This window comes from Syngnathus typhle, unplaced genomic scaffold (assembly GCF_033458585.1).
Source record: "Syngnathus typhle isolate RoL2023-S1 ecotype Sweden unplaced genomic scaffold, RoL_Styp_1.0 HiC_scaffold_63, whole genome shotgun sequence".
NCBI classification, from domain to species: domain Eukaryota; kingdom Metazoa; phylum Chordata; class Actinopteri; order Syngnathiformes; family Syngnathidae; genus Syngnathus; species Syngnathus typhle.
The window spans coordinates 31768-56667 of NW_026871969.1; positions in this window are offsets into that span (position 1 = coordinate 31768).

A 24900-nucleotide genomic window follows, 5' to 3' on the forward strand; every position below is an offset into this window, starting at 1 on the left:
AGCTCGCCGAGAAAATGCGATTTAAGCAATAAAATTAAAAATGCTTATAAAACATAAACCAAACGTTGGAGGTGGTCATTTCCTAATGCGCAGTAATAAACTCGGCACTCTAAAGCACCCGAGAGCGTTTTTTTTCGATGCCAACCTAACCAGAGTGACGGGAGCGGCACAATTCAGAAAAAGTGCTCAGCTCGCCGAGAAAATGCGATTTAAGCAATAGAATTAAAAATGCTTATTAAACATAAACCAAACGTTGGAGGTGGTCATTTCTTCATGCGCAGTGAATAACTCGGCACTCTAAAGCACCCGAGAGCGTTTTTTTCGATGCCAACCTAACCAGAGTGACGGGAGCGGCACAATTCAGAAAAAGCGCTCAGCTCGCCGAGAAAATGCGATTTAAGCAATAAAATTAAAAATGCTTATTAAACATAAACCAAACATTGGAGGTGGTCATTTCTTCATGCGCAGTAATAAACTCGGCACTCTAAAGCACCCGAGAGCGTTTTTTTCGATGCCAACCTAACCAGAGTGACGGGAGCGGCACAATTCAGAAAAAGTGCTCAGCTCGCCGAGAAAATGCGATTTAAGCAATAAAATTAAAAATGCTTATAAAACATAAACCAAACGTTGGAGGTGGTCATTTCTTCATGCGCAGTGAATAACTCGGCACTCTAAAGCACCCGAGAGCGTTTTTTTCGATGCCAACCTAACCAGAGTGACGGGAGCGGCACAATTCAGAAAAAGTGCTCAGCTCGCCGAGAAAATGCGATTTAAGCAATAAAATTAAAAATGCTTATAAAACATAAACCAAACATTGGAGGTGGTCATTTCTTAATGCGCAGTAATAAACTCGGCACTCTAAAGCACCCGAGAGCGTTTTTTTCGATGCCAACCTAACCAGAGTGACGGGAGCGGCACAATTCAGAAAAAGTGCTCAGCTCGCCGAGAAAATGCGATTTAAGCAATAAAATTAAAAATGCTTATAAAACATCAACCAAACGTTGGAGGTGGTCATTTCTTAATGCGCAGTAATAAACTCGGCACTCTAAAGCACCCGAGAGCGTTTTTTTCGATGCCAACCTAACCAGAGTGACGGGAGCGGCACAATTCAGAAAAAGTGCTCAGCTCGCCGAGAAAATGCGATTTAAGCAATAAAATTAAAAATGCTTATAAAACATAAACCAAACGTTGGAGGTGGTCATTTCTTAATGCGCAGTAATAAACTCGTTACTCTAAAGCACCCGAGAGCGTTTTTTTCGATGCCAACCTAACCAGAGTGACGGGAGCGGCACAATTCAGAAAAAGTGCTCAGCTCGCCGAGAAAATGCGATTTAAGCAATAAAATTAAAAATGCTTATTAAACATAAACCAAACGTTGGAGGTGGTCATTTCTTCATGCGCAGTGAATAACTCGGCACTCTAAAGCACCCGAGAGCGTTTTTTTCGATGCCAACCTAACCAGAGTGACGGGAGCGGCACAATTCAGAAAAAGCGCTCAGCTCGCCGAGAAAATGCGATTTAAGCAATAAAATTAAAAATGCTTATTAAACATAAACCAAACATTGGAGGTGGTCATTTCTTCATGCGCAGAGAATAACTCGGCACTCTAAAGCACCCGAGAGCGTTTTTTTCGATGCCAACCTAACCAGAGTGACGGGAGCGGCACAATTCAGAAAAAGCGCTCAGCTCGCCGAGAAAATGCGATTTAAGCAATAAAATTAAAAATGCTTATAAAACATAAACCAAACGTTGGAGGTGGTCATTTCTTCATGCGCAGTGATAAACTCGGCACTCTAAAGCACCCGAGAGCGTTTTTTTCGATGCCAACCTAACCAGAGTGACGGGAGCGGCACAATTCAGAAAAAGTGCTCAGCTCGCCGAGAAAATGCGATTTAAGCAATAAAATTAAAAATGCTTATAAAACATAAACCAAACGTTGGAGGTGGTCATTTCTTCATGCGCAGTGAATAACTCGGCACTCTAAAGCACCCGAGAGCGTTTTTTTCGATGCCAACCTAACCAGAGTGACGGGAGCGGCACAATTCAGAAAAAGTGCTCAGCTCGCCGAGAAAATGCGATTTAAGCAATAAAATTAAAAATGCTTATAAAACATAAACCAAACGTTGGAGGTGGTCATTTCTTAATGCGCAGTAATAAACTCGGCACTCTAAAGCACCCGAGAGCGTTTTTTTCGATGCCAACCTAACCAGAGTGACGGGAGCGGCACAATTCAGAAAAAGTGCTCAGCTCGCCGAGAAAATGCGATTTAAGCAATAAAATTAAAAATGCTTATAAAACATAAACCAAACGTTGGAGGTGGTCATTTCTTAATGCGCAGTAATAAACTCGGCACTCTAGAGCACCCGAGAGCGATTTTTTCGATGCCAACCTAACCAGAGTGACGGGAGCGGCACAATTCAGAAAAAGTGCTCAGCTCGCCGAGAAAATGCGATTTAAGCAATAAAATTAAAAATGCTTATAAAACATAAACCAAACGTTGGAAGTGGTCATTTCTTCATGCGCAGTGATAAACTCGGCACTCTAAAGCACCCGAGAGCGTTTTTTTCGATGCCAACCTAACCAGAGTTACGGGAGCGGCACAATTCAGAAAAAGCGCTCAGCTCGCCGAGAAAATGCGATTTAAGCAATAAAATTAAAAATGCTTATAAAACATAAACCAAACGTTGGAGGTGGTCATTTCTTCATGCGCAGTGATAAACTCGGCACTCTAAAGCACCCGAGAGCGTTTTTTTCGATGCCAACCTAACCAGAGTGACGGGAGCGGCACAATTCAGAAAAAGCGCTCAGCTCGCCGAGAAAATGCGATTTAAGCAATAAAATTAAAAATGCTTATAAAACATAAACCAAACGTTGGAGGTGGTCATTTCTTAATGCGCAGTAATAAACTCGGCACTCTAAAGCACCCGAGAGCGTTTTTTTCGATGCCAACCTAACCAGAGTGACGGGAGCGGCACAATTCAGAAAAAGTGCTCAGCTCGCCGAGAAAATGCGATTTAAGCAATAAAATTAAAAATGCTTATAAAACATAAACCAAACGTTGGAGGTGGTCATTTCTCAATGCGCAGTAATAAACTCGGCACTCTAAAGCACCCGAGAGCGTTTTTTTCGATGCCAACCTAACCAGAGTGACGGGAGCGGCACAATTCAGAAAAAGTGCTCAGCTCGCCGAGAAAATGCGATTTAAGCAATAAAATTAAAAATGCTTATAAAACATAAACCAAACGTTGGAGGTGGTCATTTCTTAATGCGCAGTAATAAACTCGGCACTCTAAAGCACCCGAGAGCGTTTTTTTCGATGCCAACCTAACCAGAGTGACGGGAGCGGCACAATTCAGAAAAAGCGCTCAGCTCGCCGAGAAAATGCGATTTAAGCAATAAAATTAAAAATGCTTATAAAACATAAACCAAACGTTGGAGGTGGTCATTTCCTAATGCGCAGTAATAAACTCGGCACTCTAAAGCACCCGAGAGCGTTTTTTTCGATGCCAACCTAACCAGAGTGACGGGAGCGGCACAATTCAGAAAAAGTGCTCAGCTCGCCGAGAAAATGCGATTTAAGCAATAAAGTTAAAAATGCTTATTAAACATGAACCAAACGTTGGAGGTGGTCATTTCTTCATGCGCAGTGAATAACTCGGCACTCTAAAGCACCCGAGAGCGTTTTTTTCGATGCCAACCTAACCAGAGTGACGGGAGCGGCACAATTCAGAAAAAGCGCTCAGCTCGCCGAGAAAATGCGATTTAAGCAATAAAATTAAAAATGCTTATTAAACATAAACCAAACGTTGGAGGTGGTCATTTCTTAATGCGCAGTAATAAACTCGGCACTCTAAAGCACCCGAGAGCGTTTTTTTCGATGCCAACCTAACCAGAGTGACGGGAGCGGCACAATTCAGAAAAAGCGCTCAGCTCGCCGAGAAAATGCGATTTAAGCAATAAAATTAAAAATGCTTATAAAACATAAACCAAACGTTGGAGGTGGTCATTTCTTAATGCGCAGTAATAAACTCGGCACTCTAAAGCACCCGAGAGCGTTTTTTTCGATGCCAACCTAACCAGAGTGACGGGAGCGGCACAATTCAGAAAAAGTGCTCAGCTCGCCGAGAAAATGCGATTTAAGCAATAAAATTAAAAATGCTTATAAAACATAAACCAAACGTTGGAGGTGGTCATTTCTTAATGCGCAGTAATAAACTCGGCACTCTAAAGCACCCGAGAGCGTTTTTTTCGATGCCAACCTAACCAGAGTGACGGGAGCGGCACAATTCAGAAAAAGTGCTCAGCTCGCCGAGAAAATGCGATTTAAGCAATAAAATTAAAAATGCTTATTAAACATAAACCAAACGTTGGAGGTGGTCATTTCTTCATGCGCAGTGAATAACTCGGCACTCTAAAGCACCCGATAGCGTTTTTTTCGATGCCAACCTAACCAGAGTGACGGGAGCGGCACAATTCAGAAAAAGTGCTCAGCTCGCCGAGAAAATGCGATTTAAGCAATAAAATTAAAAATGCTTATAAAACATAAACCAAACGTTGGAGGTGGTCATTTCTCAATGCGCAGTAATAAACTCGGCACTCTAAAGCACCCGAGAGCGTTTTTTTCGATGCCAACCTAACCAGAGTGACGGGAGCGGCACAATTCAGAAAAAGTGCTCAGCTCGCCGAGAAAATGCGATTTAAGCAATAAAATTAAAAATGCTTATAAAACATAAACCAAACGTTGGAGGTGGTCATTTCTTAATGCGCAGTAATAAACTCGGCACTCTAAAGCACCCGAGAGCGTTTTTTTCGATGCCAACCTAACCAGAGTGACGGGAGCGGCACAATTCAGAAAAAGCGCTCAGCTCGCCGAGAAAATGCGATTTAAGCAATAAAATTAAAAATGCTTATAAAACATAAACCAAACGTTGGAGGTGGTCATTTCTTCGTGCGCAGTGAATAACTCGGCACTCTAAAGCACCCGAGAGCGTTTTTTTCGATGCCAACCTAACCAGAGTGACGGGAGCGGCACAATTCAGAAAAAGTGCTCAGCTCGCCGAGAAAATGCGATTTAAGCAATAAAATTAAAAATGCTTATAAAACATAAACCAAACGTTGGAGGTGGTCATTTCTTAATGCGCAGTAATAAACTCGGCACTCTAAAGCACCCGAGAGCGTTTTTTTCTATGCCAACCTAACCAGAGTGACGGGAGCGGCACAATTCAGAAAAAGTGCTCAGCTCGCCGAGAAAATGCGATTTAGGCAATAAAATTAAAAATGCTTATAAAACATAAACCAAACGTTGGAGGTGGTCATTTCTTAATGCGCAGTAATAAACTCGGCACTCTAAAGCACCCGAGAGCGTTTTTTTCGATGCCAACCTAACCAGAGTGACGGGAGCGGCACAATTCAGAAAAAGCGCTCAGCTCGCCGAGAAAATGCGATTTAAGCAATAAAATTAAAAATGCTTATAAAACATAAACCAAACGTTGGAGGTGGTCATTTCTTCATGCGCAGTGAATAACTCGGCACTCTAAAGCACCCGAGAGCGTTTTTTTCGATGCCAAGTGACGGGAGCGGCACAATTCAGAAAAAGTGCTCAGCTCGCCGAGAAAATGCGATTGAAGCAATAAAATTAAAAATGCTTATAAAACATAAACCAAACGTTGGAGGTGGTCATTTCTTAATGCGCAGTAATAAACTCGGCACTCTAAAGCACCCGAGAGCGTTTTTTTCGATGCCAACCTAACCAGAGTGACGGGAGCGGCACAATTCAGAAAAAGTGCTCAGCTCGCCGAGAAAATGCGATTTAAGCAATAAAATTAAAAATGCTTATAAAACATAAACCAAACGTTGGAGGTGGTCATTTCTTAATGCGCAGTAATAAACTCGGCACTCTAAAGCACCCGAGAGCGTTTTTTTCGATGCCAACCTAACCAGAGTGACGGGAGCGGCACAATTCAGAAAAAGTGCTCAGCTCGCCGAGAAAATGCGATTTAAGCAATAAAATTAAAAATGCTTATTAAACATAAACCAAACGTTGGAGGTGGTCATTTCTTCATGCGCAGTGAATAACTCGGCACTCTAAAGCACCCGATAGCGTTTTTTTCGATGCCAACCTAACCAGAGTGACGGGAGCGGCACAATTCAGAAAAAGTGCTCAGCTCGCCGAGAAAATGCGATTTAAGCAATAAAATTAAAAATGCTTATAAAACATAAACCAAACGTTGGAGGTGGTCATTTCTTAATGCGCAGTAATAAACTCGGCACTCTAAAGCACCCGAGAGCGTTTTTTTCGATGCCAACCTAACCAGAGTGACGGGAGCGGCACAATTCAGAAAAAGTGCTCAGCTCGCCGATAAAATGCGATTTAAGCAATAAAATTAAAAATGCTTATAAAACATAAACCAAACGTTGGAGGTGGTCATTTCTTAATGCGCAGTAATAAACTCGGCACTCTAAAGCACCCGAGAGCGTTTTTTTCGATGCCAACCTAACCAGAGTGACGGGAGCGGCACAATTCAGAAAAAGCGCTCAGCTCGCCGAGAAAATGCGATTTAAGCAATAAAATTAAAAATGCTTATAAAACATAAACCAAACGTTGGAGGTGGTCATTTCTTCGTGCGCAGTGAATAACTCGGCACTCTAAAGCACCCGAGAGCGTTTTTTTCGATGCCAACCTAACCAGAGTGACGGGAGCGGCACAATTCAGAAAAAGTGCTCAGCTCGCCGAGAAAATGCGATTTAAGCAATAAAATTAAAAATGCTTATAAAACATAAACCAAACGTTGGAGGTGGTCATTTCTTAATGCGCAGTAATAAACTCGGCACTCTAAAGCACCCGAGAGCGTTTTTTTCGATGCCAACCTAACCAGAGTGACGGGAGCGGCACAATTCAGAAAAAGTGCTCAGCTCGCCGAGAAAATACGATTTAAGCAATAAAATTAAAAATGCTTATTAAACATAAACCAAACGGTGGAGGTGGTCATTTCTTCATGCGCAGTGAATAACTCGGCACTCTAAAGCACCCGAGAGCGTTTTTTCCGATGCCAACCTAACCAGAGTGACGGGAGCGGCACAATTCAGAAAAAGCGCTCAGCTCGCCGAGAAAATGCGATTTAAGCAATAAAATTAAAAATGCTTATTAAACATAAACCAAACGTTGGAGGTGGTCATTTCTTCATGCGCAGTGAATAACTCGGCACTCTAAAGCACCCGAGAGCGTTTTTTTCGATGCCAACCTAACCAGAGTGACGGGAGCGGCACAATTCAGAAAAAGCGCTCAGCTCGCCGAGAAAATGCGATTTAAGCAATAAAATTAAAAATGCTTATTAAACATAAACCAAACGTTGGAGGTGGTCATTTCTTCATGCGCAGTGAATAACTCGGCACTCTAAAGCACCCGAGAGCGTTTTTTTCGATGCCAACCTAACCAGAGTGACGGGAGCGGCACAATTCAGAAAAAGCGCTCAGCTCGCCGAGAAAATGCGATTTAAGCAATAAAATTAAAAATGCTTATAAAACATAAACCAAACGTTGGAGGTGGTCATTTCTTCATGCGCAGTGATAAACTCGGCACTCTAAAGCACCCGAGAGCGTTTTTTTCGATGCCAACCTAACCAGAGTGACGGGAGCGGCACAATTCAGAAAAAGTGCTCAGCTCGCCGAGAAAATGCGATTTAAGCAATAAAATTAAAAATGCTTATAAAACATAAACCAAACGTTGGAGGTGGTCATTTCTTCATGCGCAGTGAATAACTCGGCACTCTAAAGCACCCGAGAGCGTTTTTTTCGATGCCAACCTAACCAGAGTGACGGGAGCGGCACAATTCAGAAAAAGTGCTCAGCTCGCCGAGAAAATGCGATTTAAGCAATAAAATTAAAAATGCTTATAAAACATAAACCAAACGTTGGAGGTGGTCATTTCTTAATGCGCAGTAATAAACTCGGCACTCTAGAGCACCCGAGAGCGTTTTTTTCGATGCCAACCTAACCAGAGTGACGGGAGCGGCACAATTCAGAAAAAGTGCTCAGCTCGCCGAGAAAATGCGATTTAAGCAATAAAATTAAAAATGCTTATAAAACATAAACCAAACGTTGGAAGTGGTCATTTCTTCATGCGCAGTGATAAACTCGGCACTCTAAAGCACCCGAGAGCGTTTTTTTCGATGCCAACCTAACCAGAGTTACGGGAGCGGCACAATTCAGAAAAAGCGCTCAGCTCGCCGAGAAAATGCGATTTAAGCAATAAAATTAAAAATGCTTATAAAACATAAACCAAACGTTGGAAGTGGTCATTTCTTCATGCGCAGTGATAAACTCGGCACTCTAAAGCACCCGAGAGCGTTTTTTTCGATGCCAACCTAACCAGAGTTACGGGAGCGGCACAATTCAGAAAAAGCGCTCAGCTCGCCGAGAAAATGCGATTTAAGCAATAAAATTAAAAATGCTTATAAAACATAAACCAAACGTTGGAGGTGGTCATTTCTTCATGCGCAGTGATAAACTCGGCACTCTAAAGCACCCGAGAGCGTTTTTTTTCGATGCCAACCTAACCAGAGTGACGGGAGCGGCACGATTCAGAAAAAGCGCTCAGCTCGCCGAGAAAATGCGATTTAAGCAATAAAATTAAAAATGCTTATAAAACATAAACCAAACGTTGGAGGTGGTCATTTCTTCATGCGCAGTGATAAACTCGGCACTCTAAAGCACCCGAGAGCGTTTTTTTCGATGCCAACCTAACCAGAGTGACGGGAGCGGCACAATTCAGAAAAAGTGCTCAGCTCGCCGAGAAAATGCGATTTAAGCAATAAAATTAAAAATGCTTATAAAACATAAACCAAACGTTGGAGGTGGTCATTTCTCCATGCGCAGTGAATAACTCGGCACTCTAAAGCACCCGAGAGCGTTTTTTTCGATGCCAACCTAACCAGAGTGACGGGAGCGGCACAATTCAGAAAAAGTGCTCAGCTCGCCGAGAAAATGCGATTTAAGCAATAAAATTAAAAATGCTTATAAAACATAAACCAAACGTTGGAGGTGGTCATTTCTTAATGCGCAGTAATAAACTCGGCACTCTAAAGCACCCGTGAGCGTTTTTTTCGATGCCAACCTAACCAGAGTGACGGGACGGCACAATTCAGAAAAAGTGCTCAGCTCGCCGAGAAAATGCGATTTAAGCAATAAAATTAAAAATGCTTATAAAACATAAACCAAACGTTGGAGGTGGTCATATCTTAATGCGCAGTAATAAACTCGGCACTCTAAAGCACCCGAGAGCGTTTTTTTCGATGCCAACCTAACCAGAGTGACGGGAGCGGCACAATTCAGAAAAAGCGCTCAGCTCGCCGAGAAAATGCGATTTAAGCAATAAAATTAAAAATGCTTATAAAACATAAACCAAACGTTGGAGGTGGTCATTTCTTAATGCGCAGTAATAAACTCGGCACTCTAAAGCACCCGAGAGCGTTTTTTTCGATGCCAACCTAACCAGAGTGACGGGAGCGGCACAATTCAGAAAAAGTGCTCAGCTCGCCGAGAAAATGCGATTTAGGCAATAAAATTAAAAATGCTTATAAAACATAAACCAAACGTTGGAGGTGGTCATTTCTTAATGCGCAGTAATAAACTCGGCACTCTAAAGCACCCGAGAGCGTTTTTTTCGATGCCAACCTAACCAGAGTGACGGGAGCGGCACAATTCAGAAAAAGCGCTCAGCTCGCCGAGAAAATGCGATTTAAGCAATAAAATTAAAAATGCTTATAAAACATAAACCAAACGTTGGAGGTGGTCATTTCTTCATGCGCAGTGAATAACTCGGCACTCTAAAGCACCCGAGAGCGTTTTTTTCGATGCCAAGTGACGGGAGCGGCACAATTCAGAAAAAGTGCTCAGCTCGCCGAGAAAATGCGATTTAAGCAATAAAATTAAAAATGCTTATAAAACATAAACCAAACATTGGAGGTGGTCATTTCTTAATGCGCAGTAATAAACTCGGCACTCTAAAGCACCCGAGAGCGTTTTTTTCGATGCCAACCTAACCAGAGTGACGGGAGCGGCACAATTCAGAAAAAGTGCTCAGCTCGCCGAGAAAATGCGATTTAAGCAATAAAATTAAAAATGCTTATAAAACATAAACCAAACGTTGGAGGTGGTCATTTCTTAATGCGCAGTAATAAACTCGGCACTCTAAAGCACCCGAGAGCGTTTTTTTCGATGCCAACCTAACCAGAGTGACGGGAGCGGCACAATTCAGAAAAAGTGCTCAGCTCGCCGAGAAAATGCGATTTAAGCAATAAAATTAAAAATGCTTATTAAACATAAACCAAACGTTGGAGTCGGTCATTTCTTCATGCGCAGTGAATAACTCGGCACTCTAAAGCACCCGAGAGCGTTTTTTTCGATGCCAACCTAACCAGAGTGACGGGAGCGGCACAATTCAGAAAAAGTGCTCAGCTCGCCGAGAAAATGCGATTTAAGCAATAAAATTAAAAATGCTTATAAAACATAAACCAAACGTTGGAGGTGGTCATTTCTTAATGCGCAGTAATAAACTCGGCACTCTAAAGCACCCGAGAGCGTTTTTTTCGATGCCAACCTAACCAGAGTGACGGGAGCGGCACAATTCAGAAAAAGTGCTCAGCTCGCCGAGAAAATGCGATTTAAGCAATAAAATTAAAAATGCTTATTAAACATAAACCAAACGGTGGAGGTGGTCATTTCTTCATGCGCAGTGAATAACTCGGCACTCTAAAGCACCCGAGAGCGTTTTTTTCGATGCCAACCTAACCAGAGTGACGGGAGCGGCACAATTCAGAAAAAGCGCTCAGCTCGCCGAGAAAATGCGATTTAAGCAATAAAATTAAAAATGCTTATTAAACATAAACCAAACGTTGGAGGTGGTCATTTCTTCATGCGCAGTGAATAACTCGGCACTCTAAAGCACCCGAGAGCGTTTTTTTCGATGCCAACCTAACCAGAGTGACGGGAGCGGCACAATTCAGAAAAAGTGCTCAGCTCGCCGAGAAAATGCGATTTAAGCAATAAAATTAAAAATGCTTATAAAACATAAACCAAACGTTGGAGGTGGTCATTTCTTAATGCGCAGTAATAAACTCGGCACTCTAAAGCACCCGAGAGCGTTTTTTTCGATGCCAACCTAACCAGAGTGACGGGAGCGGCACAATTCAGAAAAAGTGCTCAGCTCGCCGAGAAAATGCGATTTAGGCAATAAAATTAAAAATGCTTATAAAACATAAACCAAACGTTGGAGGTGGTCATTTCTTAATGCGCAGTAATAAACTCTGCACTCTAAAGCACCCGAGAGCGTTTTTTTCGATGCCAACCTAACCAGAGTGACGGGAGCGGCACAATTCAGAAAAAGCGCTCAGCTCGCCGAGAAAATGCGATTTAAGCAATAAAATTAAAAATGCTTATAAAACATAAACCAAACGTTGGAGGTGGTCATTTCTTCATGCGCAGTGAATAACTCGGCACTCTAAAGCACCCGAGAGCGTTTTTTTCGATGCCAAGTGACGGGAGCGGCACAATTCAGAAAAAGTGCTCAGCTCGCCGAGAAAATGCGATTTAAGCAATACAATTAAAAATGCTTACAAAACATAAACCAAACGTTGGAGGTGGTCATTTCTTAATGCGCAGTAATAAACTCGGCACTCTAAAGCACCCGAGAGCGTTTTTTTCGATGCCAACCTAACCAGAGTGACGGGAGCGGCACAATTCAGAAAAAGTGCTCAGCTCGCCGAGAAAATGCGATTTAAGCAATAAAATTAAAAATGCTTATAAAACATAAACCAAACGTTGGAGGTGGTCATTTCTTAATGCGCAGTAATAAACTCGGCACTCTAAAGCACCCGAGAGCGTTTTTTTCGATGCCAACCTAACCAGAGTGACGGGAGCGGCACAATTCAGAAAAAGTGCTCAGCTCGCCGAGAAAATGCGATTTAAGCAATAAAATTAAAAATGCTTATTAAACATAAACCAAACGTTGGAGGTGGTCATTTCTTAATGCGCAATAATAAACTCGGCACTCTAAAGCACCCGAGAGCGTTTTTTTCGATGCCAACCTAACCAGAGTTACGGGAGCGGCACAATTCAGAAAAAGCGCTCAGCTCGCCGAGAAAATGCGATTTAAGCAATAAAATTAAAAATGCTTATAAAACATAAACCAAACGTTGGAGGTGGTCATTTCTTCATGCGCAGTGAATAACTCGGCACTCTAAAGCACCCGAGAGCGTTTTTTTCGATGCCAACCTAACCAGAGTGACGGGAGCGGCACAATTCAGAAAAAGTGCTCAGCTCGCCGAGAAAATGCGATTTAAGCAATAAAATTAAAAATGCTTATAAAACATAAACCAAACGTTGGAGGTAATGCGCAGTAATAAACTCGGCACTCTAAAGCACCCGTGAGCGTTTTTTTCGATGCCAACCTAACCAGAGTGACGGGAGCGGCACAATTCAGAAAAAGTGCTCAGCTCGCCGAGAAAATGCGATTTAAGCAATAAAATTAAAAATGCTTATAAAACATAAACCAAACGTTGGAGGTGGTCATTTCTTCATGCGCAGTGATAAAGTCGGCACTCTAAAGCACCCGAGAGCGTTTTTTTCGATGCCAACCTAACCAGAGTGACGGGAGCGGCACAATTCAGAAAAAGTGCTCAGCTCGCCGAGAAAATGCGATTTAAGCAATAAAATTAAAAATGCTTATTAAACATAAACCAAACGTTGGAGGTGGTCATTTCTTCATGCGCAGTGATAAACTCGGCACTCTAAAGCACCCGAGAGCGTTTTTTTCGATGCCAACCTAACCAGAGTGACGGGAGCGGCACAATTCAGAAAAAGTGCTCAGCTCGCCGAGAAAATGCGATTTAAGCAATAAAATTAAAAATGCTTATAAAACATAAACCAAACGTTGGAGGTGGTCATTTCTTAATGCGCAGTAATAAACTCGGCACTCTAAAGCACCCGAGAGCGTTTTTTTCGATGCCAACCTAACCAGAGTGACGGGAGCGGCACAATTCAGAAAAAGTGCTCAGCTCGCCGAGAAAATGCGATTTAAGCAATAAAATTAAAAATGCTTATTAAACATAAACCAAACGTTGGAGGTGGTCATTTCTTCATGCGCAGTGAATAACTCGGCACTCTAAAGCACCCGAGAGCGTTTTTTTCGATGCCAACCTAACCAGAGTGACGGGAGCGGCACAATTCAGAAAAAGCGCTCAGCTCGCCGAGAAAATGCGATTTAAGCAATAAAATTAAAAATGCTTATAAAACATAAACCAAACGTTGGAAGTGGTCATTTCTTCATGCGCAGTGATAAACTCGGCACTCTAAAGCACCCGAGAGCGTTTTTTTCGATGCCAACCTAACCAGAGTGACGGGAGCGGCACAATTCAGAAAAAGTGCTCAGCTCGCCGAGAAAATGCGATTTAAGCAATAAAATTAAAAATGCTTATAAAACATAAACCAAACGTTGGAGGTGGTCATTTCTTAATGCGCAGTAATAAACTCGGCACTCTAAAGCACCCGAGAGCGTTTTTTTCGATGCCAACCTAACCAGAGTGACGGGAGCGGCACAATTCAGAAAAAGTGCTCAGCTCGCCGAGAAAATGCGATTTAAGCAATAAAATTAAAAATGCTTATAAAACATAAACCAAACGTTGGAGGTGGTCATTTCTTAATGCGCAGTAATAAACTCGGCACTCTAAAGCACCCGAGAGCGTTTTTTTCGATGCCAACCTAACCAGAGTGACGGGAGCGGCACAATTCAGAAAAAGCGCTCAGCTCGCCGAGAAAATGCGATTTAAGCAATAAAATTAAAAATGCTTATAAAACATAAACCAAACGTTGGAGGTGGTCATTTCTTCGTGCGCAGTGAATAACTCGGCACTCTAAAGCACCCGATAGCGTTTTTTTCGATGCCAACCTAACCAGAGTGACGGGAGCGGCACAATTCAGAAAAAGTGCTCAGCTCGCCGAGAAAATGCAAGCAATAAAATTAAAAATGCTTATAAAACATAAACCAAACGTTGGAGGTGGTCATTTCTTAATGCGCAGTAATAAACTCGGCACTCTAAAGCACCCGAGAGCGTTTTTTTCGATGCCAACCTAACCAGAGTGACGGGAGCGGCACAATTCAGAAAAAGTGCTCAGCTCGCCGAGAAAATGCGATTTAGGCAATAAAATTAAAAATGCTTATAAAACATAAACCAAACGTTGGAGGTGGTCATTTCTTAATGCGCAGTAATAAACTCTGCACTCTAAAGCACCCGAGAGCGTTTTTTTCGATGCCAACCTAACCAGAGTGACGGGAGCGGCACAATTCAGAAAAAGCGCTCAGCTCGCCGAGAAAATGCGATTTAAGCAATAAAATTAAAAATGCTTATAAAACATAAACCAAACGTTGGAGGTGGTCATTTCTTCATGCGCAGTGAATAACTCGGCACTCTAAAGCACCCGAGAGCGTTTTTTTCGATGCCAAGTGACGGGAGCGGCACAATTCAGAAAAAGTGCTCAGCTCGCCGAGAAAATGCGATTTAAGCAATACAATTAAAAATGCTTATAAAACATAAACCAAACGTTGGAGGTGGTCATTTCTTAATGCGCAGTAATAAACTCGGCACTCTAAAGCACCCGAGAGCGTTTTTTTCGATGCCAACCTAACCAGAGTGACGGGAGCGGCACAATTCAGAAAAAGTGCTCAGCTCGCCGAGAAAATGCGATTTAAGCAATAAAATTAAAAATGCTTATAAAACATAAACCAAACGTTGGAGGTGGTCATTTCTTAATGCGCAGTAATAAACTCGGCACTCTAAAGCACCCGAGAGCGTTTTTTTCGATGCCAACCTAACCAGAGTGACGGGAGCGGCACAATTCAGAAAAAGTGCTCAGCTCGCCGAGAAAATGCGATTTAAGCAATAAAATTAAAAATGCTTATTAAACATAAACCAAACGTTGGAGGTGGTCATTTCTTAATGCGCAATAATAAACTCGGCACTCTAAAGCACCCGAGAGCGTTTTTTTCGATGCCAACCTAACCAGAGTTACGGGAGCGGCACAATTCAGAAAAAGCGCTCAGCTCGCCGAGAAAATGCGATTTAAGCAATAAAATTAAAAATGCTTATAAAACATAAACCAAACGTTGGAGGTGGTCATTTCTTCATGCGCAGTGAATAACTCGGCACTCTAAAGCACCCGAGAGCGTTTTTTTCGATGCCAACCTAACCAGAGTGACGGGAGCGGCACAATTCAGAAAAAGTGCTCAGCTCGCCGAGAAAATGCGATTTAAGCAATAAAATTAAAAATGCTTATAAAACATAAACCAAACGTTGGAGGTAATGCGCAGTAATAAACTCGGCACTCTAAAGCACCCGTGAGCGTTTTTTTCGATGCCAACCTAACCAGAGTGACGGGAGCGGCACAATTCAGAAAAAGTGCTCAGCTCGCCGAGAAAATGCGATTTAAGCAATAAAATTAAAAATGCTTATAAAACATAAACCAAACGTTGGAGGTGGTCATTTCTTCATGCGCAGTGATAAAGTCGGCACTCTAAAGCACCCGAGAGCGTTTTTTTCGATGCCAACCTAACCAGAGTGACGGGAGCGGCACAATTCAGAAAAAGTGCTCAGCTCGCCGAGAAAATGCGATTTAAGCAATAAAATTAAAAATGCTTATTAAACATAAACCAAACGTTGGAGGTGGTCATTTCTTCATGCGCAGTGATAAACTCGGCACTCTAAAGCACCCGAGAGCGTTTTTTTCGATGCCAACCTAACCAGAGTGACGGGAGCGGCACAATTCAGAAAAAGTGCTCAGCTCGCCGAGAAAATGCGATTTAAGCAATAAAATTAAAAATGCTTATAAAACATAAACCAAACGTTGGAGGTGGTCATTTCTTAATGCGCAGTAATAAACTCGGCACTCTAAAGCACCCGAGAGCGTTTTTTTCGATGCCAACCTAACCAGAGTGACGGGAGCGGCACAATTCAGAAAAAGTGCTCAGCTCGCCGAGAAAATGCGATTTAAGCAATAAAATTAAAAATGCTTATTAAACATAAACCAAACGTTGGAGGTGGTCATTTCTTCATGCGCAGTGAATAACTCGGCACTCTAAAGCACCCGAGAGCGTTTTTTTCGATGCCAACCTAACCAGAGTGACGGGAGCGGCACAATTCAGAAAAAGCGCTCAGCTCGCCGAGAAAATGCGATTTAAGCAATAAAATTAAAAATGCTTATAAAACATAAACCAAACGTTGGAGGTGGTCATTTCTTAATGCGCAGTAATAAACTCGGCACTCTAAAGCACCCGAGAGCGTTTTTTTCGATGCCAACCTAACCAGAGTGACGGGAGCGGCACAATTCAGAAAAAGTGCTCAGCTCGCCGAGAAAATGCGATTTAAGCAATAAAATTAAAAATGCTTATTAAACATAAACCAAACGTTGGAGGTGGTCATTTCTTCATGCGCAGTGAATAACTCGGCACTCTAAAGCACCCGAGAGCGTTTTTTTCGATGCCAACCTAACCAGAGTGACGGGAGCGGCACAATTCAGAAAAAGCGCTCAGCTCGCCGAGAAAATGCGATTTAAGCAATAAAATTAAAAATGCTTATAAAACATAAACCAAACGTTGGAGGTGGTCATTTCTTAATGCGCAGTAATAAACTCGGCACTCTAAAGCACCCGAGAGCGTTTTTTTCGATGCCAACCTAACCAGAGTGACGGGAGCGGCACAATTCAGAAAAAGTGCTCAGCTCGCCGAGAAAATGCGATTTAAGCAATAAAATTAAAAATGCTTATAAAACATAAACCAAACGTTGGAGGTGGTCATTTCTTAATGCGCAGTAATAAACTCGGCACTCTAAAGCACCCGAGAGCGTTTTTTTCGATGCCAACCTAACCAGAGTGACGGGAGCGGCACAATTCAGAAAAAGTGCTCAGCTCGCCGAGAAAATGCGATTTAAGCAATAAAATTAAAAATGCTTATTAAACATAAACCAAACGTTGGAGGTGGTCATTTCTTCATGCGCAGTGAATAACTCGGCACTCTAAAGCACCCGATAGCGTTTTTTTCGATGCCAACCTAACCAGAGTGACGGGAGCGGCACAATTCAGAAAAAGTGCTCAGCTCGCCGAGAAAATGCGATTTAAGCAATAAAATTAAAAATGCTTATAAAACATAAACCAAACGTTGGAGGTGGTCATTTCTTAATGCGCAGTAATAAACTCGGCACTCTAAAGCACCCGAGAGCGTTTTTTTCGATGCCAACCTAACCAGAGTGACGGGAGCGGCACAATTCAGAAAAAGTGCTCAGCTCGCCGAGAAAATGCGATTTAAGCAATAAAATTAAAAATGCTTATAAAACATAAACCAAACGTTGGAGGTGGTCATTTCTTAATGCGCAGTAATAAACTCGGCACTCTAAAGCACCCGAGAGCGTTTTTTTCGATGCCAACCTAACCAGAGTGACGGGAGCGGCACAATTCAGAAAAAGCGCTCAGCTCGCCGAGAAAATGCGATTTAAGCAATAAAATTAAAAATGCTTATAAAACATAAACCAAACGTTGGAGGTGGTCATTTCTTCGTGCGCAGTGAATAACTCGGCACTCTAAAGCACCCGAGAGCGTTTTTTTCGATGCCAACCTAACCAGAGTGACGGGAGCGGCACAATTCCGAAAAAGTGCTCAGCTCGCCGAGAAAATGCGATTTAAGCAATAAAATTAAAAATGCTTATAAAACATAAACCAAACGTTGGAGGTGGTCATTTCTTAATGCGCAGTAATAAACTCGGCACTCTAAAGCACCCGAGAGCGTTTTTTTCGATGCCAACCTAACCAGAGTGACGGGAGCGGCACAATTCAGAAAAAGTGCTCAGCTCGCCGAGAAAATGCGATTTAGGCAATAAAATTAAAAATGCTTATAAAACATAAACCAAACGTTGGAGGTGGTCATTTCTTAATGCGCAGTAATAAACTCGGCACTCTAAAGCACCCGAGAGCGTTTTTTTCGATGCCAACCTAACCAGAGTGACGGGAGCGGCACAATTCAGAAAAAGCGCTCAGCTCGCCGAGAAAATGCGATTTAAGCAATAAAATTAAAAATGCTTATAAAACATAAACCAAACGTTGGAGGTGGTCATTTCTTCATGCGCAGTGAATAACTCGGCACTCTAAAGCACCCGAGAGCGTTTTTTTCGATGCCAAGTGACGGGAGCGGCACAATTCAGAAAAAGTGCTCAGCTCGCCGAGAAAATGCGATTTAAGCAATAAAATTAAAAATGCTTATAAAACATAAACCAAACATTGGAGGTGGTCATTTCTTAATGCGCAGTAATAAACTCGGCACTCTAAAGCACCCGAGAGCGTTTTTTTCGATGCCAACCTAACCAGAGTGACGGGAGCGGCACAATTCAGAAAAAGCGCTCAGCTCGCCGAGAAAATGCGATTTAAGCAATAAAATTAAAAATGCTTATAAAACATAAACCAAACGTTGGAGGTGGTCATTTCTTCATGCGCAGTGATAAACTCGGCACTCTAAAGCACCCGAGAGCGTTTTTTTCGATGCCAACCTAACCAGAGTGACGGGAGCGGCACAATTCAGAAAAAGTGCTCAGCTCGCCGAGAAAATGCGATTTAAGCAATAAAATTAAAAATGCTTATAAAACATAAACCAAACGTTGGAGGTGGTCATTTCTTCATGCGCAGTGAATAACTCGGCACTCGTAAGCACCCGAGAGCGTTTTTTTCGATGCCAACCTAACCAGAGTGACGGGAGCGGCACAATTCAGAAAAAGTGCTCAGCTCGCCGAGAAAATGTGATTTAAGCAATAAAATTAAAAATGCTTATAAAACATAAACCAAACGTTGGAGGTGGTCATTTCTTAATGCGCAGTAATAAACTCGGCACTCTAGAGCACCCGAGAGCGTTTTTTTCGATGCCAACCTAACCAGAGTGACGGGAGCGGCACAATTCAGAAAAAGTGCTCAGCTCGCCGAGAAAATGCGATTTAAGCAATAAAATTAAAAATGCTTATAAAACATAAACCAAACGTTGGAAGTGGTCATTTCTTCATGCGCAGTGATAAACTCGGCACTCTAAAGCACCCGAGAGCGTTTTTTTCGATGCCAACCTAACCAGAGTTACGGGAGCGGCACAATTCAGAAAAAGCGCTCAGCTCGCCGAGAAAATGCGATTTAAGCAATAAAATTAAAAATGCTTATAAAACATAAACCAAACGTTGGAAGTGGTCATTTCTTCATGCGCAGTGATAAACTCGGCACTCTAAAGCACCCGAGAGCGTTTTTTTCGATGCCAACCTAACCAGAGTTACGGGAGCGGCACAATTCAGAAAAAGCGCTCAGCTCGCCGAGAAAATGCGATTTAAGCAATAAAATTAAAAATGCTTATTAAACATAAACCAAACGTTGGAGGTGGTCATTTCTTCATGCGCAGTGAATAACTCGGCACTCTAAAGCACCCGAGAGCGTTTTTTTCGATGCCAACCTAACCAGAGTGACGGGAGCGGCACAATTCAGAAAAAGCGCTCAGCTCGCCGAGAAAATGCGATTTAAGCAATAAAATTAAAAATGCTTATAAAACATAAACCAAACGTTGGAGGTGGTCATTTCTTCATGCGCAGTGATAAACTCGCCACTCTAAAGCACCCGAGAGCGTTTTTTTCGATGCCAACCTAACCAGAGTGACGGGAGCGGCACAATTCAGAAAAAGTGCTCAGCTCGCCGAGAAAATGCGATTTAAGCAATAAAATTAAAAATGCTTATAAAACATAAACCAAACGTTGGAGGTGGTCATTTCTTCATGCGCAGTGAATAACTCGGCACTCTAAAGCACCCGAGAGCGTTTTTTTCGATGCCAACCTAACCAGAGTGACGGGAGCGGCACAATTCAGAAAAAGTGCTCAGCTCGCCGAGAAAATGCGATTTAAGCAATAAAATTAAAAATGCTTATAAAACATAAACCAAACGTTGGAGGTGGTCATTTCTTAATGCGCAGTAATAAACTCGGCACTCTAGAGCACCCGAGAGCGTTTTTTTCGATGCCAACCTAACCAGAGTGACGGGAGCGGCACAATTCAGAAAAAGTGCTCAGCTCGCCGAGAAAATGCGATTTAAGCAATAAAATTAAAAATGCTTATAAAACATAAACCAAACGTTGGAAGTGGTCATTTCTTCATGCGCAGTGATAAACTCGGCACTCTAAAGCACCCGAGAGCGTTTTTTTCGATGCCAACCTAACCAGAGTTACGGGAGCGGCACAATTCAGAAAAAGCGCTCAGCTCGCCGAGAAAATGCGATTTAAGCAATAAAATTAAAAATGCTTATAAAACATAAACCAAACGTTGGAAGTGGTCATTTCTTCATGCGCAGTGATAAACTCGGCACTCTAAAGCACCCGAGAGCGTTTTTTTCGATGCCAACCTAACCAGAGTTACGGGAGCGGCACAATTCAGAAAAAGCGCTCAGCTCGCCGAGAAAATGCGATTTAAGCAATAAAATTAAAAATGCTTATAAAACATAAACCAAACGTTGGAGGTGGTCATTTCTTCATGCGCAGTGATAAACTCGGCACTCTAAAGCACCCGAGAGCGTTTTTTTCGATGCCAACCTAACCAGAGTGACGGGAGCGGCACAATTCAGAAAAAGCGCTCAGCTCGCCGAGAAAATGCGATTTAAGCAATAAAATTAAAAATGCTTATAAAACATAAACCAAACGTTGGAGGTGGTCATTTCTTCATGCGCAGTGATAAACTCGGCACTCTAAAGCACCCGAGAGCGTTTTTTTCGATGCCAACCTAACCAGAGTGACGGGAGCGGCACAATTCAGAAAAAGTGCTCAGCTCGCCGAGAAAATGCGATTTAAGCAATAAAATTAAAAATGCTTATAAAACATAAACCAAACGTTGGAGGTGGTCATTTCTTCATGCGCAGTGATAAACTCGGCACTCTAAAGCACCCGAGAGCGTTTTTTTCGATGCCAACCTAACCAGAGTGACGGGAGCGGCACAATTCAGAAAAAGTGCTCAGCTCGCCGAGAAAATGCGATTTAAGCAATAAAATTAAAAATGCTTATAAAACATAAACCAAACGTTGGAGGTGGTCATTTCTTCATGCGCAGTGAATAACTCGGCACTCTAAAGCACCCGAGAGCGTTTTTTTCGATGCCAACCTAACCAGAGTGACGGGAGCGGCACAATTCAGAAAAAGTGCTCAGCTCGCCGAGAAAATGCGATTTAAGCAATAAAATTAAAAATGCTTATAAAACATAAACCAAACGTTGGAGGTGGTCATTTCTTAATGCGCAGTAATAAACTCGGCACTCTAAAGCACCCGAGAGCGTTTTTTTCGATGCCAACCTAACCAGAGTGACGGGAGCGGCACAATTCAGAAAAAGTGCTCAGCTCGCCGAGAAAATGCGATTTAAGCAATAAAATTAAAAATGCTTATAAAACATAAACCAAACGTTGGAGGTGGTCATTTCTTAATGCGCAGTAATAAACTCGGCACTCTAGAGCACCCGAGAGCGTTTTTTTCGATGCCAACCTAACCAGAGTGACGGGAGCGGCACAATTCAGAAAAAGTGCTCAGCTCGCCGAGAAAATGCGATTTAAGCAATAAAATTAAAAATGCTTATAAAACATAAACCAAACGTTGGAAGTGGTCATTTCTTCATGCGCAGTGATAAACTCGGCACTCTAAAGCACCCGAGAGCGTTTTTTTCGATGCCAACCTAACCAGAGTTACGGGAGCGGCACAATTCAGAAAAAGCGCTCAGCTCGCCGAGAAAATGCGATTTAAGCAATAAAATTAAAAATGCTTATAAAACATAAACTAAACGTTGGAGGTGGTCATTTCTTCATGCGCAGTGATAAACTCGGCACTCTAAAGCACCCGAGAGCGTTTTTTTCGATGCCAACCTAACCAGAGTGACGGGAGCGGCACAATTCAGAAAAAGCGCTCAGCTCGCCGAGAAAATGCGATTTAAGCAATAAAATTAAAAATGCTTATAAAACATAAACCAAACGTTGGAGGTGGTCATTTCTTAATGCGCAGTAATAAACTCGGCACTCTAAAGCACCCGAGAGCGTTTTTTTCGATGCCAACCTAACCAGAGTGACGGGAGCGGCACAATTCAGAAAAAGTGCTCAGCTCGCCGAGAAAATGCGATTTAAGCAATAAAATTAAAAATGCTTATAAAACATAAACCAAACGTTGGAGGTGGTCATTTCTCAATGCGCAGTAATAAACTCGGCACTCTAAAGCACCCGAGAGAGTTTTTTTCGATGCCAACCTAACCAGAGTGACGGGAGCGGCACAATTCAGAAAAAGTGCTCAGCTCGCCGAGAAAATGCGATTTAAGCAATAAAATTAAAAATGCTTATAAAACATAAACCAAACGTTGGAGGTGGTCATTTCTTAATGCGCAGTAATAAACTCGGCACTCTAAAGCACCCGAGAGCGTTTTTTTCGATGCCAACCTAACCAGAGTGACGGGAGCGGCACAATTCAGAAAAAGTGCTCAGCTCGCCGAGAAAATGCGATTTAAGCAATAAAATTAAAAATGCTTATAAAACATAAACCAAACGTTGGAGGTGGTCATTTCTTAATGCGCAGTAATAAACTCGGCACTCTAGAGCACCCGAGAGCGTTTTTTTTCGATGCCAACCTAACCAGAGTGACGGGAGCGGCACAATTCAGAAAAAGTGCTCAGCTCGCCGAGAAAATGCGATTTAAGCAATAAAATTAAAAATGCTTATAAAACATAAACCAAACGTTGGAAGTGGTCATTTCTTCATGCGCAGTGATAAACTCGGCACTCTAAAGCTCCCGAGAGCGTTTTTTTCGATGCCAACCTAACCAGAGTTACGGGAGCGGCACAATTCAGAAAAAGCGCTCAGCTCGCCGAGAAAATGCGATTTAAGCAAAAAAATTAAAAATGCTTATAAAACATAAACCAAACGTTGGAGGTGGTCATTTCTTCATGCGCAGTGATAAACTCGGCACTCTAAAGCACCCGAGAGCGTTTTTTTCGATGCCAACCTAACCAGAGTGACGGGAGCGGCACAATTCAGAAAAAGCGCTCAGCTCGCCGAGAAAATGCGATTTAAGCAATAAAATTAAAAATGCTTATAAAACATAAACCAAACGTTGGAGGTGGTCATTTCTTCATGCGCAGTGATAAACTCGGCACTCTAAAGCACCCGAGAGCGTTTTTTTCGATGCCAACCTAACCAGAGTGACGGGAGCGGCACAATTCAGAAAAAGTGCTCAGCTCGCCGAGAAAATGCGATTTAAGCAATAAAATTAAAAATGCTTATTAAACATAAACCAAACGTTGGAGGTGGTCATTTCTTCATGCGCAGTGATAAACTCGGCACTCTAAAGCACCCGAGAGCGTTTTTTTTCGATGCCAACCTAACCAGAGTGACGGGAGCGGCACAATTCAGAAAAAGTGCTGAGCTCGCCGAGAAAATGCGATTTAAGCAATAAAATTAAAAATGCTTATAAAACATAAACCAAACGTTGGAGGTGGTCATTTCTTAATGCGCAGTAATAAACTCGGCACTCTAAAGCACCCGTGAGCGTTTTTTTCGATGCCAACCTAACCAGAGTGACGGGAGCGGCACAATTCAGAAAAAGTGCTCAGCTCGCCGAGAAAATGCGATTTAAGCAATAAAATTAAAAATGCTTATAAAACATAAACCAAACGTTGGAGGTGGTCATTTCTTCATGCGCAGTGATAAAGTCGGCACTCTAAAGCACCCGAGAGCGTTTTTTTCGATGCCAGCCTAACCAGAGTGACGGGAGCGGCACAATTCAGAAAAAGTGCTCAGCTCGCCGAGAAAATGCGATTTAAGCAATAAAATTAAAAATGCTTATTAAACATAAACCAAACGTTGGAGGTGGTCATTTCTTCATGCGCAGTGATAAACTCGGCACTCTAAAGCACCCGAGAGCGTTTTTTTCGATGCCAACCTAACCAGAGTGACGGGAGCGGCACAATTCAGAAAAAGTGCTCAGCTCGCCGAGAAAATGCGATTTAAGCAATAAAATTAAAAATGCTTATAAAACATAAACCAAACGTTGGAGGTGGTCATTTCTTAATGCGCAGTAATAAACTCGGCACTCTAAAGCACCCGAGAGCGTTTTTTTCGATGCCAACCTAACCAGAGTGACGGGAGCGGCACAATTCAGAAAAAGTGCTCAGCTCGCCGAGAAAATGCGATTTAAGCAATAAAATTAAAAATGCTTATTAAACATAAACCAAACGTTGGAGGTGGTCATTTCTTCATGCGCAGTGAATAACTCGGCACTCTAAAGCACCCGAAAGCGTTTTTTTCGATGCCAACCTAACCAGAGTGACGGGAGCGGCACAATTCAGAAAAAGCGCTCAGCTCGCCGAGAAAATGCGATTTAAGCAATAAAATTAAAAATGCTTATAAAACATAAACCAAACGTTGGAGGTGGTCATTTCTTAATGCGCAGTAATAAACTCGGCACTCTAAAGCACCCGAGAGCGTTTTTTTCGATGCCAACCTAACCAGAGTGACGGGAGCGGCACAATTCAGAAAAAGTGCTCAGCTCGCCGAGAAAATGCGATTTAAGCAATAAAATTAAAAATGCTTATTAAACATAAACCAAACGTTGGAGGTGGTCATTTCTTCATGCGCAGTGAATAACTCGGCACTCTAAAGCACCCGAGAGCGTTTTTTTCGATGCCAACCTAACCAGAGTGACGGGAGCGGCACAATTCAGAAAAAGTGCTCAGCTCGCCGAGAAAATGCGATTTAAGCAATAAAATTAAAAATGCTTATAAAACATAAACCAAACGTTGGAAGTTGTCATTTCTTCATGCGCAGTAATAAACTC